This window comes from Acomys minous (assembly GCF_964271855.1).
Source record: "Acomys minous genome assembly, chromosome: 13".
Lineage (NCBI taxonomy): Eukaryota > Metazoa > Chordata > Mammalia > Rodentia > Muridae > Acomys > Acomys minous.
The window spans coordinates 48,952,777-48,972,413 of NC_140495.1; the positions used below are offsets into that span (position 1 = coordinate 48,952,777).

The following is a 19,637-nucleotide window of genomic DNA, read 5'->3' on the forward strand; positions in this document are numbered from 1 at the left end:
TAAGGCTTAAGGTTATTCTTAGGGTTAGGGTTAGTGTTAGGGTTAGGGTTAGGTTTAGGGTTAGTGTAAGGGTTAGGGTTAGTGTTAGTGTTAGGGTTATTGTTAGCCTTATGTTTAGGGTTAGGGTTAGGGTTGGGGTTAGTGTTAGGGTTAGGGTAAGGATTAGGTTTACAGTTAGGATTAGGGGTAGGGTTAGGGTTTGTGTTATGGTTAGGGTAAGGGTTAGGGTTAGGGTTAGGGTTAGGGTTAGGGTTAGGGTTAGTGTTATGGTTAGGGTAAGGGTTAGGCTTAGGCTTAGGCTTAGGGTTAGGGTTAGGGTTAGGCTTAGGGTTACTGTTAGGGTTAGGGTTAGGGTTAGGGTTAGGGTTGGGGTTAGGATTAGTGTAAGGGTTAGGGTTGAGGTTTGGTCTAGTGTTAGGGTTAGGGTTAGGGTTAGGACTCAGGGTTAGGACTCAGGGTTAGGGTTAGGATAAGGGTTACTGTTAGGGTTAGGGTTAGTGTTAGGGTTAGAACTCAGGGTTAGTGTTAGTCTTTCGATTACTTTTAGTGTTAGTGTTAGGTTAGGGTAAGGGTTAGGGTTATGTTTAGGTTTAGGGTAAGGGTTAGGTTTTAGGTTAAGGATAAGGTTAGGATTAGGGGTATGTTTAGGACTCAGGGTTAGGGTTAGGGTTAGTGTTAGTGTTAGGGTTAGGGTTAGGGTAAGGGTTAGGGTTAGGGTAGGGTTAGAGTTAGTGTTAGTGTTAGGGTTAGGGTTAGGTTTATGGTTAGGGTTAGGATTAGGGTTAGGGCTATGGTTAGGGTTAGGGTTAGGCTCAGGGTCAGGGTTGGGGTTAGGGTTAGTGTTAGGATTAGAATTATGGTTAGTGTTATAGTTAGGGCTAGAGTTAGGGTTAGGGTTAGGGCTACGGTTGGGTTTGAGGTTGGGGTTAGGGAACGGGTTAGGGTTAGGGTTTGGTGTAACGGTTAGGGTTAAGGTTGGGATAGGGTTATGGTTAGGGTTTAGGATTTAGGGATAATGTTCGGGTTTAGGGTTTAGGGTTAGGGTTATGGTTAGGGATAGGGTTAGAGTCAGGGTTAGGGGTTAGGGTTTAGCGTTAGGGTTAGGGTTAGGGTTAGGGTTAGGTTTATGGTTATGGTTAGGGTTAGGGTTAGGATTAGGGCAAAGGTTAGGGTTAGGGTTAGGGTTAGGGTTAGGGTTAGGGGTTATGGTCAGGTTTAGGTTTAGTGTTAGGGTTAGGGCTAGGGATAGGTTTTGGGTTAGAGTTAGGGTTAGGGTTTGGGTTATGGTTAGGGTTAGGTTTAGGACTCAGGTTTAGGGTTAGGCTTAGGGTTACTGTTGGGGTTAGGGTTAGAGTTAGGGTTGGGTTTGGGGTTAGGGTTAGGGTTAAGATAAGGGTTAGGGTTATGGTTAGAATATTGGTGAGGGTTATTGTTAGGGTTCGGCTTAGGGTAAGGGTTAGGCTTAGGGTTAGGGTTAGGACTGAGGGTTTGGGTCACGGTTAGTGTTAGGGTTAGGGTTAGGGTTAGGTTTAGGGTAAGGGTTAGGGTTAGGACTCAGAATTAGGGTTAGGCTTAGGGTTACTCTTAGGGTTAGGGTTAGGGTTATGGTTTTGTTTATGGTTAGGTTTAGGATTAGGGTTAGTGTTAGGGTTAGAGTTTGTGTAAGTGTCAGGGTTAGGTTTAGGGTAAGGGTTAGGGTTAGGTGTAGGTTTGGTTTAGGCTAAGGCTTAAGTTTATTCTTAGGGTTAAGGTTAGTGTTAGGGTTAGGGTTAGGTTTAGGGTTAGGGTAAGGGTTAGGGTTAGTGTTAGTGTTAGGGTTATTGTTAGCCTTATATTTAGGGTTAGGGTTAGGGTTGGGGTTAGTGTTAGGGTAAGGATTAGGTTTACAGTTAGGATTAGGGGTAGGGTTAGGGTTAGTGTTATGGTTAGGGTAAGGGTTAGGGTTAGGGTTAGTGTTATGATTAGGGTAAGGGTTAGGGTTAGGCTTAAGCTTAGGTTTAGGTTTAGGGTTAGGCTTAGGGTTACTGTTAGGGTTAGGGTTAGGCTTAGGGTTACTGTTAGGGTTAGGGTTAGGGTTGGGGTTAGAGTTAGTGTAAAAGTTAGGGTTGAGGTTTGGTTTAGTGTTAGTGTTAGGGTTAGAGTTAGGACTCAGGGTTAGGACTCAGGGTTAGGGTTAGGATAAGGGTTACTCTTAGGGTTAGGGTTAGGGTTAGTGTTAGCGTTAGAACTCAGGGTTAGTGTTAGTCTTTCGATTACTTTTAGTGTTAGTGTTAGGTTAGGGTAAAGGTTAGGGTTATGTTTAGGGTTAGGGTAAGGGTTAGGTTTTAGGCTAAGGGTAAGGTTAGGATTAGGGGTATGTTTAGGACTCAGGGTTAGGGTTAGTGTTAGTGTTAGGGGTAGGATTAGGGTAAGGGTTAAGGTTAGGGTTAGTGTTAGTGTTAGGGTTAGGGTTAGGTTTATGGTTAGGGTTAGGATTAGGGTTAGGTCTATGGTTAGGGTTAGGGTTAGGTTTAGGGTTAGGGTCAGGGTCAGGGTTGGGGTTAGGGTTAGTGTTAGGATTAGAATTATGGTTAGTGTTATAGTTAGGGTTAGAGTTAGGGTTAGGGTTAGGGCTACGGTTGGGGTTGAGGTTGGGGTTAGGGAACGGGTTAGGGTTAGGTGTAAGGGTTAGGGTTAAGGTTGGGATAGGGTTATGGGTAGGGTTTAGGATTTAGGGATAGTGTTCAGGTTTAGAATTTAGGGTTAGGTTTAGGGTTAGGGATAGGGTTAGAGTTAGGGTTAGGGGTTAGGGTTTAGCGTTAGGGTTAGGGTTAGGGTTAGGGTTAGGGTTAGGGTTAGGGTTACGGTTAATGTGATGTTTCATCGTTCAGTAAATACAAGTGTTGAAGCACAGTGCTAGCAGAAAAGACAGTTTCTCGACGTTGTCTAAATCAGGGAACAAGTTGCACACTTCAGGGATGCATTTGGGCAACTTTGTCAGAAATGAGTTTTTTGCCTAAAAACACGTGCTTTAGAATGCACTAGTTTTGCCTATTTGCGCAGTAGTACAGATTCTGAGTATGTAACTGGGTTTGATGAAATCAGCATATCTCTTGCTTCCCTGTGCGTAGGGAAGCTCAGTTTTAGTCACAGTAGCTCCCACAAGTGTCTCCTCACTGTGTTCCCATTTCCTTAGAAACAGTGTATTTTTTGGAAGAAAAGTGCATTACCGTGCTCTTTCACCGTTCAGCAAATACATGTGTAGAAGCACAGCGCTATCAGAAACGACCGTTTCTCGACGTTTTCTAACTCAGGGAACAAGTTGCACACTTCGGAGATGCATTTGGGCGACTTTGTCAGAAATGAGTTTTTTGCCTAAAGAGACGTGCTTTAGAACGCACTAGTTTTGCCTATTTGCGCAGTAGTACAGATTCTGAGTATGTAACTGGGTTTGATGAAATCAGCTTCCCTGTGCGTAGGGAGGCTCAGTTTTAGTCACAGTAGCTCCCACAAGTGTCTCCTCAGTGTTTTCCCACTTCCTTAGAAACAGTGTATTTGCTGGGAGAAAAGTGCATTACTGTGCCCTTTCACCGTTCAGCAAAGACATGTGTAGACGCACAGCGCTAGCAGAAACGACCGTTCCTCGACATTTTCTCACTCAGGGAACAAGTTGCACACTTCGGAGATGCATTTGGGCAACTTTGTAAGAAACGGGTTTTTTTTTTTGCCTAAACAGACGTGCTTTAGAAGGCACTAGTTTTGCCTATTTGCGCAGTAATACAGATTCGGAGTATGTAACTGGGTTTGATGAAATCAGCATTTCTCTTGCTTCCCTGTGCGTAGGGAAGCTCAGTTTTAGTCACAGTAGGTCCCACAAGTGTCTCCTCCGCGTGTTCCCATTTCCTTAGAAACTGTATTGCTGGGAGAAAAGCGCATCACTGTGCCTTTTCACCGTTCAGCAAAGACATGTGTAGAAGCACAGCGCTAGCAGAAACGACCGTTTCTCGACGTTTTCTAACTCAGGGAACAAGTTGCACACTTCGGAGTTGCATTTGGGCAACTTTTTCAGAAATGAGTTTTTTTTTGCCTAAAGAGACGTGCTTTAGAACGCACTAGTTTTGCCTATTTGCGCAGTAGTACAGATTCTGAGAATGTACTGGGTTTGATGAAATCAGCATTTCTCTTGATTCACTGTGCATAGGGAAGCTCAGTTTTAGTCACAGTAGCTCCCACAAGTGTCTCCTCAGTGTGTTTCCATTTCCTTAGAAACAGTGTATTTGCTGGGAGAAAAGTGCATTACTTTTCCCTTTCACCGTTCAGCAAAGACGTGTGTAGAAGCACAGCGCTAGCAGAAACGACCGTTTCTCGACGTTTTCTAACTCAGGGAACAAGTTGCACACTTCGGAGATACATTTGGGCAACTTTGTCAGAAATGAGTTTTTTGCGTAAAGAGACGTGCTTTAAAACGCACTAGTTTTGCCTATTTGTGCAGTAGTACAGATTCTGAGTATGTAACTGGGTTTGATGAAATCAGCATTTCTCTTGCTTTTCTTTGCGTAGGGAAGCTCAGTTTTAGTCACAGTAGCTCCCACCAGTGTCTCCTCAGTGTGTTCCCACTTCCTTAGAAACAGTGTATTTGCTGGGAGAAAAGTGCATTACTGTGCCCTTTCACCGTTCAGCAAAGACATGTGTAGAAGCACAGCGCTGGCAGAAATGACCGTTCCTCGACATTTTCTCACTTATGGAACAAGTTGCACACTTCAGAGATGCATTTGGGCAACTTTGTAAGAAACGGGTTTTTTTTGCCTAAACAGACGTGCTTTAGAACGCACTAGTTTTGCCTATTTGCGCAGTAGTACAGATTCTGAGTATGTAACTGGTTTTGATGAAATCAGCATTTATCTTGCTTCCCTGTGCATAGGGAATCTCAGTTTTAGTCACAGTAGCTCCCACAAGTGTCTCCTCAGTGTGTTCCCATTTCCTTAGAAACGGTGTATTGGCTGGGAGAAAAGTGCATTACTGTGCCCTTTCACCGTTCAGCAAAGACATGTGTAAAAGCACAGCGGTAGCAGATACGACCGTTTCTCGACGTTTTCTAACTCAAGGAACATGTTGCACACTTCGGAGATGCATTTGGGCAACTTTGTAGGAAACGGGTTTTTTGCCTAAAGAGACGTGCTTTAGAACGCACTAGTTTTGCCTATTTGCGCAGTAGTACAGATTCTGAGTATGTAACTGGGTTTGATGAAATCAGCTTTTCTATTTCATCCCTGTGCCTAGGGAAGCTCAGTTTTAGTCACAGTAGGTCCCACAAGTGTCTCCTCCGCGTGTTCCCATTTCCTTAGAAACAGTGTATTTGCTGGGAGAAAAGTGCATTACTGTGCCCTTGACGTTCAGCAAATACATGTGTAGAAGCACAGCACTAGCAGAAACGACCGTTTCTCGACGTCTTCTAACTCAGGGAACAAGTTGCACACTTCGGGGATGCATATGGGTAACTTTGTCAGAAATGCGTTTTTTGCCTAAGGACACTTGCTTTAGAATGCACTAGTTTTACCTAACTGCGCAGTAGTACAGATTCTGAGTATGTAACTGGGTTTGATGAAATCAGTATTTCTCTTGCTTCCCTGTGCGTAGGGAGGCTCATTTTAAGTCACAGTAGCTCCCACAAGTGTCTCCTCAGTGTGTTCCCATTTCCTTAGAAGCAGTGTATTTGTTGGGAGCAAGTGGCATTATTGTGCCCTTTCACCATTCAGCAAATACATGTGTAGAAGCACAGCACTAGCAGAAACGACCGTTTCTCGATGTGTTCTAACTCAGGGAACAAGTTGCACACTTCGGAGATGCATTTGGGCAACTTTTTCAGAAATGAGTTTTTTGCTAAAAACACGTGCTTTAGAACGCACTAGGTTTGCCTATTTGCGCAGTAGTACAGATTCTGAGTATGTAACTGGGTTTGATGAATTCAGCATTTCTCTTGCTTCCCTGTGCGTAGGGAAGCTCAGTTTTAGTCACAGTAGCTCCCCCAAGTGTCTCCTCAGTGTGTTTCCATTTCCTTAGAAGCAGTGTATTTGCTGGGATAACAGGAGTTGGGAGGCAGAGACAAACAGATCTCTATGCATTTGAGGCCAGCGTGGTCTGCTCGACAAGTTCCAGGACAGCCCGGGCTACCTAGTGAGACCCTGACTTGACAAAACAAAACAAAACATTTTTTGAACCAACACTTCTGGGCCTGCCTCCTCTGCCAGAGTACACTGGATCGTGTTAGCATCTACTGACTGACATCAGTGACTCCTGTCCTCCAAACACTAGGGTACCCAGATCCAGGCTTTGTGTCCTTGGGAAGCACTGTGTGTGTCAGTGGCCATGCTTGGACAGTTCATACCTACAAGAATAGGAACCCTATACCTGAAAGCTCATGAACTCAGGAAGGTAAGGGACACAACATATGTATTGCCAAGGTTCCTCAGAGCCAGGCCAGCCACCTGCCAAGCGGACATCATGTGATAATGAGGTTTTATTCGCATGCAGAGCCAATATGTAGGGTCATTCTCCATAGTGAGTTTGCAGTCAGCAGTGGAGGTCGGCTCATTTCTGCTTTCCACTTGCAGTCTGGAAACAACAGGTGGGTCCATGGTCCTCAGCTTGGACTGGCATCCTAACAACGCTTTTCAGGCTCATATGACTTCAAGTGCACAGTGTTTTCTCCCTGTATTGAAGAGGTGAGTGAGAAGCCAGCTGGCAGCACTATGGCAGCAAGGTGCCTTTTGGTTAGCAGATGTCAGAGTTTGGTGGTCCCGTTGGTTGCCTGGTGCATGGATTCACAATCTTCTCCAGGGAGAGCTCTGGTCAGCTACAGCACTGCCATGTGAGTTGCTGAAGCCTAGAAAAGTCTGCAGCTTCCAACTCTGAAAGCCAGGCTCGCACCATCGGTGAGTGTGGCATTCATCCCAGAGAACAGTGTATTGCCTGCTGGCCTTACTGCTACACAGTGCTCTTTAACAATGATGATGGCTGCTGCTTGACTTTTGACTTCAAGGTAGACTCTGCCAAACAGCATCCAATGTGTCCTGTCCACCATGGGACACTTCTACGGCATGGACAAAAGAGCCGCAACCTGGGACTTCACAACCATGGAGGTGCTGCACCAGAATGACATCACTCAGGTGTCTACTGATGAGGTAGCAAGCAGGAGTGTGGTGATGTGTGGGTACACACACACACATGCTGGTGTGATAAAGCATGGCAATGTGGGTTTTCCAGAGCACAGAGGCTTTGATCTGGGGCCTCCGGATAATATTATGGGAGTTACCACCATTCAGCGTGAGGAACTGGGCTGAACAGGCCCTGCTGTTGGTAGGGTGGCAAGAAACCCTGCCCTCATATTAATACTGTGAACACAGAGCAAGGTAATACGCATGTTTGTTTGGGTGTCATTGGTAAAAGTGCCAGTACGAAAGGCAACAGGAGTTTTTTCTTTGTTTTGATTTTGCTATTGCATTCTATTTTAACCAAAGCTTCTCTTTAGCTTACCAGGCAAAATTGTCCCATGGACTTAAAAAAGAAAAGCTAAGAGAAGTATACAAGTTTGTCTGTTAGTGAATTAAATAGAAAGAGTGAACACGAAAAAAAATTCTTATAAGCATTTAAGGGAATCAAAATTCTTGACTTATTAGTTTTCGGTTGTTCTGTGGAATGATGCTGAGCTCTGAAATAAAGGGCTGAGGTCTTTGCTCAATCCTAGTGCTAATTGTTATAGCAGGCCATGCTAAGATAAGGAGCCACAACTCTATTAGCAACGGCAAAGATCTAAGCAGCTAATTCAGTGTGCATGCATGGAAGGGGATACAGGCTTGCAAAGATATCTTTACATTTTCATCTTAAGAGCGTCATATTAATTGCATGCCCCTTCCACAAAACCTTGTAAAAAACACTCTCACAGACTCACCAAGAACTTTTCCTCTTGATATCAGATGAGAAGTGATTGTATAATTACATTACCTGCATAATTAAATATGAATTCAGAGCCTCCGAACTGTACAATATCATGGTTTAACTTTCTAATAGAATTATTATGCCTTTGGTGTAGAACTTCTTTTTTGCTATGCAAAGAAGATCTAATTACTGAATGAGATGACATTAACTTCAGGGTCATTTTTTTTCAACTAATGGGTTTAGATTTAAAATGATTCACAGAATTTCTTTCTCATTTTCTTACTGGGATTCAACTCATAGTACTTGGCATGTGAGTGATCTACTAGGCTTTATTAACTATTGTCCAGGGCAGGAAAAAATATCCAGCCAATATTTAGATACGGAAAGACTCTTCTCAGAGTTATCAGGCTTCTGGGAAGAGCCCCTCCAATACCCCCTGAGAGACACCACAAGCCTTTATTAGACATCATAAACACATGTAATGACCTTGTGGGTAGGTTCCATGATGATCATATGAGGTCACACTTGTTTCTTAGGATGAAAAGTGTTGATTGGTACATGTTCCTGATAGAATAATTAATTCATGTTAAAAAACATGATGGTGGCTGGAGAGATAGCAGTTGAGAGCACTTTCTACTCTTACAGAGGACTGGGATTCCATCCCAGGATCCAATGGACTATAATCCCAGCTCCAAGGGTTCTGATGGCCTCTGAAGGCACTGCAAAATCACATGTGTACATAGGCATACATGCATGCAAAACACTCATACACATTGAATAAATCAACTAGGAAATCTTAGAAAAAAAGAGTTCAGATAAGAAGGAAAACAAGAACATCATCATACACTTCATAGTTGTTGAAATGCACACCAGCTCCAAGCCTCTTTGTGAAAGTCTGTCAGTCAAAAAGGATCCATTGTCTCTACTGGTGGGAATGACCAGGAGGAGCTGACAACCTCCCACAGCTTTTTTATGTTGATAGCTTCTGTATCTGTACAGTATGATGCAGTCTGGTAAGACAGGAAGTTGTAGCACAGTGGGCCTCCACATGCATCACAGGAAAGTGGTAGTGTAACAGAAGTCAAGCCTGGTGCACACGCCCACTCCAATCTCTCCTTGGAGTCTATCAAATGACACTACATTGGCTGCAGCAGGTTACACAGTATCTTTCTATTGTTGTGAGGAGACACTGTGATGATGGCAATTCTTCTAAAAGAAAGCATTTAGTTGGGGCTTGTTTACAATTTCAGAGGGTGAGTCCAAAAGCATCCTGGGAAGGACCGTGGTGGCAGGTAGGCAGGCATGGTGCTGGAGAAGTAGCTGAGGGCTCACATCTGATTTGCAAGATGGAGGCAGAGACAGCTCACTGGTAATGGTGACAATCTTTTGAAACCTTAAAGCTCACCCTTAGTGACGCACTTCCTCCAATAAGGCTATACCTCCTAATCCTTCCCAAACAGTTCCACTCCTTGGTGATTAAACATTCAATTTTATGAGCCAAGGGGCTGTTCTCACTTAAACCACTCCAAGTTGTGAGAGTTTAGGTTGTTTATTTATAGGCTAATCTATCTGTGCTAGGAGGATAAAGGCAGAAGTAAAAATAGGAATATTGTTTCTATTTTCTACACAGTCTAATTAGAAACTTTGAACACTTCCTTTGGTTTGATATGGAAATTAAAAAAATTATTGTCAGTCTGACAAACAACTATTTACCAAGTAGTATGATGTATCTCCATTGTCTCTGAGTCCTTTAGCTGATTATTTTTAAAAAGCTAATTAAAAAAATCAATTCTGTTTAGAGTTGATATTTTTATCTTTATTAGTCAAAAACACAATTCCTTGGTGTGTGTGTGTGTGTGTGTGTGTGTGTGTGTGTGTGTGTGTGTGTGTGTGCCATGCCACTCCTATAAAAGTCAGAAGACAACTTTGGAAGTCTGTTCTTTCCTTCCACTATGAGTCTTGGCAATGAAATTCAAGTTGTTAGGCCTTCTTGGTGAACTTTACCCCCTGAGTCATCTCACTATCCCATATTCACTAATTTTTATGCTCAAATTATGAAAGTTATAAATTATTCTAGCAGGATGGTTTCTTTTAAAGTATAATGAGCTCAAGTACACAGAGATTGCTCTTTACTGACATATATTGAAATGACACTGTTGCATTTTTTGAATTTAATTGTTCTGAATTTAATCGTTCCAGAACTGAAAAACTTGGATTACCTCCAGCCAGTCCGAGGTCTGACATTGCTGATTGACAGGTTCCAGGCAAGAAGAGATCGGGTTCTTTGCCAGTCATCTTGGCAGATCATCCTCCTGTCTTCATGGCATTAAATTTAAGGACCCTGCAAATAGGTGCTCTCACAGAGCCCACTGCCTGGAATTGGAGCTGTACCTTATCCTCAAATTCTTCTGCAGTCCCGTGATCTGAGCACCCAGGTTTACTCACATAAGTCATCAGACTGGCTTCGCTTTTCTGTTGTTGCTGTTTGTAGACTTCTTTTCTAATTCTAAGGACCTTGGAACTTAGCAGAAATGTACACTCCTTTTTATTGTGCATGTCTTTTATTCCTTGTGTCCACATGCTTCTCCTGAAATATATCGGTGCTCAGCTGGAATAGAAAAATGGCCTCTGTTTTTTGACTGTGATGATCAGAATTTTCAGACACCCTAATGGCACAGGGGCCAACTGTCAACCCCTAGACGCTATCAGGTTTACCGATTCAAGTCGTGGGTGGCACCCAATGGAATGGTACTTTGTTCCTGCAGGGAAGAAGGACTTGAGGCTTTATGATGGGTGTGAATGACAGGTGATGCTGCTGAGCCTCCAACCTTTCCCCTTGTGTTCTGACTAAGGAGGATGTGCATTTTCACAAGCAAGCTTTGAACATCCTCAAACATACATTTTTTAATGTGTGTGTTGTCTCCCTAAGTTGTAAGCTCCTTAAAGAGAGATGCCTGGTCCATGAACTGGTTATTGGCTGCTTCATCTGCAGCCAGGGAATACTAGCTGGCTCCACAGAGACCATGAAGACTCGTTAGGTGACTGGGGCCTGAACTCTGGCCTCGCTCTATCAGTTACTTTTCTAGTGTTCTGATAAGATACACAAACTGGAAGCAACTTACAGAAGAAAGAGTTGATTTGGGCTGGCATTTCCAGAGGGAGAGTCGATTATGCAGTGGGGAGGGTGAGAGTGGGGTGGGTGGCAGCAGGCATCCAGAGTAAGAACCGGAGAAATCACATCTCCAACCAAACTGGAAATGAGGTGATGCTATGAACTCTCGAAGCCTGCCTGCAGTGACACTCTTTCTCTAAATGGATTGTGCCATCTCTGCAACTTGGGACCAGCTGTTGAAATATGTGAGTCCATGGGGCAGGGGTACTGCTCATTAAAACCACCACGTCAATAGTTAAAGAATGAAAAAAAACCAAGTACATCCACCCCCCCACACACACCTATTTTCTTATTGCTTTGGAGATAAGATCTTGCTAAGTTTCCCAGACTGACCTTGAACTTGTAGTCCTACTGCCTCAGTCTCCTGAGTAGCTAGGATTGCAGGCCTGTCCCAATGTACTCAGCTTGCCTTTTTTCATTAATACAAGTATTCAGTCCTGTAGCAGGAGAATGGATTTGGGAATAGTTACTGCTTAGCATCTGAAGCATTTCTGACCCTTAAACCGAAATCCAAGTACATGATCCAGGGCCCACCTGGCTCTCTATTAAAAGCTGTTGACTTTCTGTTTTTATATAGGTGATGATCTTTTTCATACAGAGGATCATCTGTATCCTCTGATGACAACATATAAGAAAATCTTGACACCTGATTTAACTGTGATGGACTCAATTTTCAAAATTAGTTTAATGACGGAGATGTCAAGGGTCAAGCCCAAACCTTACCAAGTTTCCTGGAATGAGTAGTCAGGTGGCTCACAGCATTTTTTTCTGCTTCAAGTGAATGTGTAGAGTGACAGGCAGACTCAATACACAGGTCTTTACAACTCCACTGGCAAAACGAAATGGTACATCTCAGCCATGAAAAATTATTATCATCACCATTCAAAGAAAATAATAACCAGCATCAAATAATTGATGGTATTTAGTTAGAAAAAGGTTGTCTAGAGAAATTAGTGGGGGCCTAACTCAAAAGAATGTGGGAGGGGCCTCCAGCACCTCACCATAGTTATGTTGTATATGGTAATTCAATTTCAATACGACATTTTGTGTCACATTAATTTAATGTTGTTAATTTGAATTTTATTGGTTTTGCAATTTGTTTGTAATTAGTGCATTCACTCGCTTTTTATAATTGAATAAGAACTACGACGTTAGGAGCTCATAACTAGTTTTATGTTCATACAGGTTTAAGTAATATTATTATAAGCGTAACTGAAGTCAACATCTGGAGAACAGTGGGAGATATTTTTGAAGCATTTGTACAACTGTATGTAGAGAGGCTATTATACAGCATTTGTATGCCAGCACTACTTTTACTGCTATTCCAAAGGAATTAAACATTTTAAGAGTAATTCTAATGTAGTAGTTACTACTTGTGTAGTTACTATTTGTGTATATTCAAGTGTATGAATATATATATATATTCCAAAATCCACGATGGCTTTGAATTCCTAGAAGATGTGTTGTACTTAAATATATTCCCCCGACCAACAAGTCGAAAGCTTGTGCCCTTAATCAGAATCAAATGACCTTTGTCTCTTCTGATTAGTTTTGCTTTGAAGTCTATCTTGTCAAGTCAGGGCAGGGATGCTTACATGTGTCCTGGTCTCATTTGCTTGGAATACTTTTCTCCATCTTTTCACTCACTGTGCATCCTCCAGGTGAAGTGTATTTCTTGAGGACAGAAAAAGATGGATATTGTTTCCTAATCCAATCAGCTAGCCTATGGCTTTTGATTTTGGAGTTAAGGCCATCAATATTTAGTTATCATTTTAAAAGTGTGTGTTTATTGTTGTCATTTTGTTGCATTTATGGTGTTTGCTTTCTTGGTACCATTTTATATCCAGTCATAGTACTACTTTTTTCTTCCTGTAACCTTTTAGATATACTTATCTTTCTTTTTAGTACAAAAGACTCCTTGCAGTGTTCTCTTTGGGGGCTGGTTTTGTACATGAATTCCTTTAGGTTTTTTTTTTTAATGGTGCCAAGTTTCTTTCTCCTTCAATTATAGGAGATAGTTTTACCAAGTAGACTGGTCAGTGTTTGGGTCTGTGGTCTTTTAGGACTTGAAGTACATTGCTTTTCAAGCTGTTTTGGCTTTAAAAGACATTGAGAAGTCAGCTGCTATTCTGATGGGAAGATTAGTATGTCAGGTTAGCGTGGACAGATCTTCCTGTCCTGGAAGCACCAAATGGCATGACATGGAATGGCGTGGTGTGGCATGGCAAAGGGGTCTTACCGCCAGCAACATTTTGCTTGGGCAAAGTGCTGTGGCAGGCAGGGTGGCAGGGTGGGGCCAAAGGCAGCCATGTGTGTATGTGCATGGCCGCTTGGGGAAGGTGTCAGTGCAGGTGGAGCGGCTATGTGTGATGTAGCCAAAGGGATCTTACAACTGGTGGCTTGACTGTTGTGCCTCTGCCAAGGCCCTAGGACAAGCAGCACAATGGAACCCCTTCTCCTATCAACTCCCAGGACTGGCCTAGAACCTAGGGCTTCAAATAAACAAAGCAAGCACTCTTCACTGTATTATAGCCCCAGCCTTTTCCTTCTTAAATTCCTACCTTAAACTGAGCATGCATAGTAATGTGCTCACCCTCGAAGTTCTCTTAGTACAAATATGTGTATGCTTCCCAAATAAAATCCTCAATCCCCACCACCACCTCCCCAGGGAACTTCTGAGAGGCCTCTTACCTGCCACAGGCAATCTACTTTTCTCCACTCATTCATGCTGTAACCTTGTGTTTGGCCTTTGCACTCACCAACTCACCACCAACCCATTTTGTTGGGTTACATCGGTACTATAAAAGGTCAGTGTATTGAAGATGAACCCCAGAGCCCAGTCCTGACCCTGTAAGTTTATGCAGTGGGAAATGTTGATGGAGTGATTTAAAAAAAAATCTATTAGATCTCCTGGCTCCTGTTTGGATTCTCTCTTTAGGATTTCCACACAGAATGGAGGTACCAGGATAGAGTGTTCCATGTGTCCTGATGTCAGCATCTCTCAAGCCCTGAGTCTGTACAGTGTGGCCTGTTTTACCTGCTGCAGGTCCCCTGCTACATTACTCCTTGCTAGGAGCCCAGGCATGTCGTTTGCTCATTTGATGGTGGTGATGCCTGCTGCCTGGTCTTTAAAAAACAAGAAAAGATGTTGACAGTCAGATCCTCTTAACTTGCATCTCTAACCTGAGGGAGACTCTGGACCAGAGCCTGGGTTGTGGGGAGGGAAGAATCAGAAAGACAGAGAAAAAAAGACTCTCCTTACTGAGAAACCAAAAGTCACTGAGGGGTGTGCCCCAGAGGCAGTCTGCAAATCCACTTCCTTTGTCATAACAAGAGCAAATCCCACCTTTGAAGTATTCTTTCTAGTTATGAGGGAATGTCTTTTGTTTAATCCATTTTAGCCCTTAATAACTGACCTGGATCAAACTCATTAGATTACACAACATTCATGCTGATTTTAAACTGGTCTGGGGGCAGGGAGCAGGTCAAGTTCTAAATACTGGGCAGCAAACCTTTAGAATAATCAACATCTCTGTTGACTTCCTTTTCTCTGAGAAGCAAACTGGCTGCTTTGCCTCCCTGTGTCATCATTGTTAGCATTGTTACCCGGATTTTGGTGAATGTCATTGAAATTATATTTTGAATGATCTTCTATAACCAACCCTTACTCACATACTCATGGTGGGGTGAGGGGCCGATGCTCATCAATAGTTCACAAAGTCTTCAACTAACAGTCAAGGGTCAGGCTGAGGAGACAGTTGTAAGTGTAAAGCCCTGGGTTTGGGTTCCTTCCATCACCTGTGGAAAACATCTGGTGTGGTGCTGCCCACTTGGCAATCTCAGTGCTGGGGAGATGGAGGTAGCCCCTCCATCTTACCTGCCAGACAGCCTGGACTCATTGAGAGTCCAATACAATTGGACTAGTTCTGACTACACAGTGAAGTGAAGTGGACAGCTTGCTTCCCAGAGTAAAAGTGGTCAATAAAGATGTAGATTATTCTTAAGATTTACTACATGGACAACCACAGTCAATCTCTGACCTCCACAAGCTCAGGCACACACTTGGATACACCATCATGTAAACACATTGTCCCTCACCTCCACCCCCCTGCAGGCACACACAAACCGGGAAACAGCAGCACATAAGCACATATACTTCCCCCACCCCAGGCACATCAAGGACCACTTCCTGTTTCAGGGATAAGTACACACTTTTCCAGCAGTAGAGACACTTAGCTTCTCACTCTTGATCTCAGTGCCTTCTACTTCACCAGCACTTGTCTTCCTGAACAAGAAAATCAAAGAAAGTCTGTTCATAAAATATAATCCACTTCTTCAATCTGGGAGAGAGCACTTGACTCTATTCCTTACTAGAGTGCACAGGGCTCTGTTAAAACAAGCCCCAGCCATTCCCTAAGTCCTGAACCCAGGGCTTTGCGATGCTGTCCTCCAGCACAGAGCTTACAGCTCCCCCCTCTACCTGCTCACTAGGCATCTTTGCAGACTGGTATCTGTTTACTGATTTTTAACAATACCCATTGTTTCTCAAATCTTTTCAGTTCGGTGGACTGCTGAGCAGACTTCCCAGAAAACAAGGCCAAGCAGGAAGGAATAGGCTGAAGCACATCCCTGCAAGCAGTCACCCTCTTGTCCTAATGAAACAGAGACGACAACCATGTGACAGTGGAGGTGCTGATATCTGCAACTTGAATTTCTTAAAAGGGCATCATCCATTGGTAAAGTGCTTGCTGAGCAAGCATAAGGATCCATCCATACTCCCAGGATCCACATAAGAAACAGGGCATGGTAGTGTGCATCTGACACCCTACCAAGGGTATTGTTGTTGTTGTTGTTGGTGATGGTAGTGGTGGTAGTGGTGGTGGTGGTGATGGTTATGGTGATGGTGGTGGTGGTGGTGGTGGTGATGGTGGTGGTGGTGGTGATAGTGGTGATGGTGATGGTGGTGGTGGTGGTAGTGTAGTGGTGGTGGTGGTGGTGGTGATGGTGATGGTGGTGGTGGTAGTGGTGGTGGTGATGGTTATGGTGATGGTGGTGGTGGTGGTGGTGGTGGTGGTGGTGATGGTTATGGTGGTGGTGATGGTTATGGTGGTGGTGGTGGTGGTGGAGATGGTGATAGTGGTGGTGGTGATGATAGTGGTGATGGTGATGGTGGTGGTGGTAGTGGTGGTGGTGGTAGATGATTGACTGAAGCTATCAATCAGCCAGTCTAGCCAACTGGGAAGTTTCAGTTCACTGAGAGACTGTGTCTCAAAAAAAATGTGGAAAGTGACAGATGCTGACACCCGTCCATATGTACACATGTACATGTAACCATACTCACATGTGTGCACATGTATACACTATACAAAAAAATCAAAAATTAATGTGTCATCACATTAATGACACATGTCAATGGCATTTGTTCTCACAGGCACTCAAACTTTCCACAGAAAGCAAGCACGTCCCTTCATCTCTTGGCATCGCATTCATCACAAGGCACTCCCCAGGGCAGGTGACTTCTTAAAGTCTCAAACAGGATTTCCTCACACAAGAAGGCTGAACTATCATCCATATTATCAGGAGAGCCACACTAGGTCACACATATGTAACTTGCCACTTTTTCATGAGCAGAGAGGAAGGTACTATTGGCTACAGTGTTTGACACTTAAAACAGCTTATTGGGTGCCACAGCAATTGACTTATTCTCATGATGCCGTCTGGTCTCAGCCCCTCACACAGGCAGGTAGGAAATGTAGCGAGTGGTCTTGAGGGACAACAGGGTTCAGGACATGTTGTCCCCGGTGTGGGTCTTAAGCACAGGACAAAGCAGCAGACACATCAGTGTCATCCTCACCTCCTCTTGTCTGTGTTGCCTCAAACAGGTCCTGTTTGAGAGGGGCTTGCTCTGGACCTCAGGTCCATGGGTAGAGACAGAGACACAGCATCCTGCCAAGTGAATTGTGCTAAGTTCTCCCTAGTTCATGTCTTGTGGCCTTCTGGTCACACCATTGCATGGCTGCCTTTAAAAACACCATTTTCTTTGTTTCTTTGGGTTTTGAGTTATGAAGTCACCATGTTGCACAAAGCTTACATCAGATAAATATGTCCTGCTTCTTTTCTACCCTGCCTCACAGACATCTGGCTTACAGACACAGACACCTAGAATAGCCAAAACAAAACAAAACAAAAACAAAACAACCCCCAAAACAGAACAAAAAAAAACAAACAAAAACACCAACCCCCCCCAAACAAACACTTTAAAAAGAAGACTGTGGCCTGGAGAGATGGCTCAGGGGTTAAGAACTCAAGTGCTCTTGCAGCGGACCTAAAATGATTTCCCAGTGTCCACACTGGGTAGCTCACAATAACCTGTAATTCCAGATCCAGGGGATGCAGTGTCCTCTTGTGGTCTCTGCAAGTGACTCCCCCCACTACAAATAAAAATAAAAAAATAAGAACACAGAGAATGTATACTTCCCAGCTGCAAATTTACCACCAAGCTACAGTAAAGAAGACTGTGGTACTGGAATGAGCAAAGACTTACGGATTGTGACGGTCAGTTTTATGAGTCAGCCTGGTGAGACTTTATTCTATTATTCAGTCAGATGCTAATCTAAATGTTGTTATAGATTTATTTTGTAGATGTCACTAAAGTGTATAATCAGTTAAGTTCAAGTAAAGAAGAGCATCGTAGGCCATCTAGAGCTTGAACCACATGAAGGGGGGATCAAAGCTCCCTTGAGGAAGAAATTCTTCCTGTCAACTGAAGCTTTATACCTGTGTCAGGGTTGTGGTCTGGTCTTCCTGACAGTGCTGACCTTGTTGCAATTGTGCAAATCAGTCACTTTTATATGTTTAAACACACACTTTTTCTCTCTCTCTCTCCCTCCTCTCTCTGACCCTTCCTCCTCCCCTCCCTCTCCTTCCCTCTCTCCCTCTCTCGCTGTGTGTGCATGTGATTTTCTCTTGTGTCTGTTTCCCTGACTTAGTCAGGACTAACAAAATATGGCTGAGAATAGGGCTCATGAGCAAATCTTCATATTTTTACATGTGTGACTCCAGTTGATTTCTGACAAATGCATGAGGACAACTATATGCAGAAAGAATGTTTTCAACATGACATAAACGTGCCTAAGAATGGAACTGTACCTCTACCTCATACCAATGTAGAGAAATTAGCTCTCAAATGGGTTGAAGACATAACTGTAAAGGCTATATAACTAGACAGTCTTAAAGGAAAACAAAAGGGTAGATGTCTGTCGCCTTGGGTTAAGCAGTGGTTCCTTTCATAGGATGCTGAAAGTACCAGCCACAGAAGAGAGAATAGATCCTTGTGGTTCATACAAAAAGCACTTCCCTGAGACAATAGGAGAGCATATTTTCAAGTTATCTATCTAATAAAGATTTATTGTCCACTCTATATAAAAAGGTGATTACAAAACAAGGACGTCTCCTCTGAAAGCTATACTCTTTTATGATAATGATGCAAGTCTCTCTGTGAGTTTTACCCAGCTCCATGTACACTGCACAGCACAGCTCTGCAATTCTCATCTGTTTAGTTCATAGCTATTAAGCTACATTATGTACCAGGCTCCATGCTCACTCTTGTGGTGAACAAAGAGAAAACCCAAATAGCTACCGATCAGTGTGCTGTGTGCCAGAGTGGACTTGTCTGTGAGAGCAAGGATGACCCAACATGCCTAAAGCTTTGAGCTAGGGCCAAGAAAGGACTAGTGAAGATCATTTTAGGCAAAGTTTAAGGATAAGCAGGAATCTACTGGGACCTCCTCCCAACCCCCATGAATGTGTAGGAGAAGTTGGCTCAGAAGAGGAAGGAAGCTAGAAGCAGGCATCCGAAGCAGAGGTCACATCTGCAGATTTCTGGAGCTTGTGTCATTTCCTTTTTAAGCCATCTGAAAAATCACATGTTCAGGGACACCTGAGCGACAGCAGAGGGTTGACGTAGATACTGTTGAGTGTGTAAGAGGCCCTTCCTTTGATGCTAAGGGAAACTGGTTCCACTTATGGTAGCACATAGCCTGTAATTGGCAGTAAATCATGGCTGACCTACCCATCGAGATGATTCTCTTGCTGCTAAACAGATCCTGACTCTCCCAGATTCCCTTAAAGGTTGTGCTGGCCACTGGTCTTTAACAGAAAGGTTTTCTCCTGCCTCTTGACCTTGAACATGATTCCTGAAGACATACCATAAAACAAAAAGTGAAACACTAAGAGCCATTCTGCTAAGAACAAGGGACAGAAAAGATAGAAATGGCCTCTGCCCTTGGGGCACCCCAAACATTTGTCATAGACACAAAATCCACCCATCATACAACAAAGTGATCCTCATTTGAAGCTGTCCTGCAAGCATTGCTTTATGGCACAGAACACTTCCACCAGATGCAGATCAGCAGCTTCCACCTCATCTCCAGAACTCATTCATCCACAGCCTTTCTCAGTCTGTGTGCATAGGCTTGCATCTGAGTTCCTAGACAATTCACATCACCAAATTAAACATATCACTCTATATAATGAAAATTTCAAAACAAAC

General features: G+C 43.4%; 1 long non-coding RNA gene across 4 annotated transcripts in view; it reads left to right on the forward strand.

The window, feature by feature from the left end:
- LOC311581038 overlaps positions 1–19,637 on the forward strand; it is a 39,887-nt gene that overhangs the window by 14,043 nt on the left and 6,207 nt on the right. For 3 of the 4 annotated variants that reach the window (XR_014773643.1, XR_014773644.1, XR_014773645.1), the window contains exons 2-3: positions 10,114–11,271; positions 15,646–17,265. This is a non-coding gene — a long non-coding RNA (uncharacterized lncRNA). Of the gene's footprint in view, positions 1–10,113; positions 11,272–15,645; positions 17,266–19,637 lie in introns of those variants that run through there. The other variant, XR_014773642.1, reaches the window with a different exon arrangement.